This window comes from Bison bison, unplaced genomic scaffold (genome assembly GCF_000754665.1).
Source record: "Bison bison bison isolate TAMUID 2011002044 unplaced genomic scaffold, Bison_UMD1.0 scf7180017461157, whole genome shotgun sequence".
Lineage (NCBI taxonomy): Eukaryota > Metazoa > Chordata > Mammalia > Artiodactyla > Bovidae > Bison > Bison bison.
Genome location: NW_011372390.1, coordinates 14044 through 16883, shown reverse-complemented (window position 1 = coordinate 16883; position 2840 = coordinate 14044). Strand labels below are relative to the sequence as shown.

Here is a 2840-nt window from a genome sequence, read left to right as displayed (position 1 = left end):
AGGCCTCCACTATACAGAGTAGCCAGGTCTTAAACACAGGGCTTCTGACTCTAAATCACAAGTTTTTCTCTTCAGTTGCCCCAGCGACTACACACTTTTGAAATGTGAGATGTAGTTTTGAGACATCTGTGGCTCCCCATCTCTTTTTATACTCTTTGTCTCCTAGATAGCTTTTCTGATACAGGAACATTCAGTATTCTCCAGAGCCATTTTGAGACTAAATGTCATTTTACTGTTTCATTGTGAATCCTTGTATGATAAAGTTTTATTACTTCAATCTATGAGGAAGACTCAAGGGAATGATGTGACTCGAGACCAAGTTAATAGGGCCGATTCTCTCACATATTTATAATAGAATGGAAAAAAGCTGGCACAGTGCTCTCAGCCCTGTGGTAGGATCTTTTTAATGGCTTGTTTTGTGTAATTATGAAATATCATTTCAAATTCAAGCAATAGAAAGCAAAAGTCCACCACACACACATATATAACCTCCTCCCTCTCCCTCCTAAAGCAAAATACTTATTTTGTGTTTGATGTGTATCTTTCCAGATCCTCTATTTTCATGTCTATATATATATATCAATGTACAAATACAATACACATATGTAATTTTTGTTATAATAAAATTTTTTCATTGTATTTTGAAAGGTAATACATTCAAAAGGTTGAAAATAGTACACAGTGAAAAGTCTCCCTTCTATCCTTGTCCTTTAGCCATCCAGATTCCCTCCCTGGAAGCAACAAATGTCATACTGTCATGACTTTATTCTTCATCCTATCAGGTTTTATGAACATAAAGGCACCAAAACTATGGGCTTTTTAAAACAAATAGCACTGTTTTGCATTCTACTTCTATTTCACTTGCTATGAGTTGGACAGCATTCCACTTAGTACAACTTGAGAGAGTGAGCTTCCTTATTTTCCTTTTAAAAAGCGACATGGATTAAGATTTAACAGAACTTTCCTGAAAGACACCTCTTTGCAAAAAAAGCCTCCATACAGAAAAGGAGGGAATCCCTCAAGAAACAGTTTCCACTGAGTCAGAGACCTCCATTGTGTTCTTGTGCACTGAAATTTGGAACTCAAGTTAAGGCCCTTTCATTTCTGGTGAAATTCCTCTTGGTAGATTCAACCTAGGCTGGTCTTTGGAGAGAGATCAAGCCCTGAGTCTCTGGAGAGGGAGCACTGACTCCTAGACACTAGACAACCAGAGAACTAACCCTGCTGCTGCTGCTGCTAAGTTGCTTCAGTTGTGTCCGACTCTGTGCGACCCCATAGATGGCAGCCCACCAGGCTCCCCGTCCCTGGGATTCTCCAGGCAAGAACACTGGAGTGGGTTGCCATTTCCTTCTCCAATGCATGAAAGTGAAAAGTGAAAGTGAAGTCGCTCAGTCGTATCCGACTCTTCACGACCCCATGGACTGCAGCCTACCAGGCTCCTCCGTCCATGGGATTTTCCAGGCAAGAGTACTGGAGTGGGTTGCCATTGCAGAGGAATGTCAAATAGTGAGAACTCACACAAAGGAAACCACTGAATACAAGATCTGGCATCACCCAACCACCAGTAGCACCCTGTGCAGGACGCCTCATCTAAACAACAAACAAAACAAAAATACAAACGTAATCATCAGCAGACAGGATAACCACCTCACTCAGTTTGCCCATGAGAGGAAAAACAAACAAAAGCTCAGCACAAATATCACCCTAATTGAAGCTTACACAAACCACTGGACCAAACTTAGGAGGGCAGAAACCAAAAGGAAGAAAGAATTCAACCTTGAAACCTGGGAAAAGGAGACCTCAAACACACTATGCTAAAAAAAAAAAAAAAAGAAAAAAAAATTTAAAGTCAGAGAAACTACACAAATGAAGGAACAAACTAGAAACATAGAAGTCCAAATAAATGAAGAGGAAATAGGCAAACTCCCTGAAAAATAATTCAGAAATAATGACAGTAAAGATGATCAAAAATCCTGAAAACAAAATGGAGAAAATGCAAGAATCAATTAACAAAGACCTAGAAGAATTAAAGAATAAATATACAGAAACAAACAACACAATCACTGAAATTAAAAATACTCTAGAAGGAATCAACAGCAGAATACCTAAAGCAAAAGAATGAATCAGTGAGCTGGAAGATAAAATGGTGGAAATAACTACTGAAGAGCAGAATAGAGTAAAAAGAATGAAAAGAACTGAGGACGGTCTCAGAGACCTCTGGGACAATATCAAATGCATCAACATTTGAATAACGGGGGTCCCAGAAAAAGAAGAGAAAAAGAAAGGGTATGAGAAAATTTTTGAAGATACTATAGTTGATAATTTCCCCAACATGGAAAAGGAAATAATCAAGTCCAAGAGGCACAAAGAGTCCCATACAGGATAAATCCAAGGAGAAACAATGCCAAGACACATACTAATCAAACTATGAAGACTAAACACAAAGAAAGAATATTAAAAGCAGCAAGGGAGAAACAAGTGACATATAAGGGAAACCCCATACGTTTAACAGCTGATCTTTCAGCAGAAACTCTGCAGGCCACAGGGGAATGGCAGGGTATATTTAAAGTACTGAAAGGGAAAAATCTACAACCAAGGTTACTGTACCTGGCAAGGATTTCATTCAACATTGATGGAGAAATAAACAGCTTTTCAGACAAACAAAAGTTAAGAGGATTCAGTACCACAAAACCAGCTTTACAACAAATGTTAAAGGGACTTATATAGCCCAGAAATACAAAGGAAGAAAAAAGATCTACAAAATCAACCCCAAACAATTAAGAAAATGACAATAGGAACACATATATCAATAATTACTTTAAATAGAAATGGATTAAATG

At 38.1% G+C, this 2840-nt stretch overlaps 1 protein-coding gene across 1 annotated transcript in view; it reads right to left on the bottom strand.

Annotated features, from left to right (window-relative positions):
- ZDHHC15 (zinc finger, DHHC-type containing 15) overlaps positions 1-2840 on the bottom strand; it is a 34922-nt gene that overhangs the window by 18486 nt on the left and 13596 nt on the right. The window lies entirely within an intron of this gene.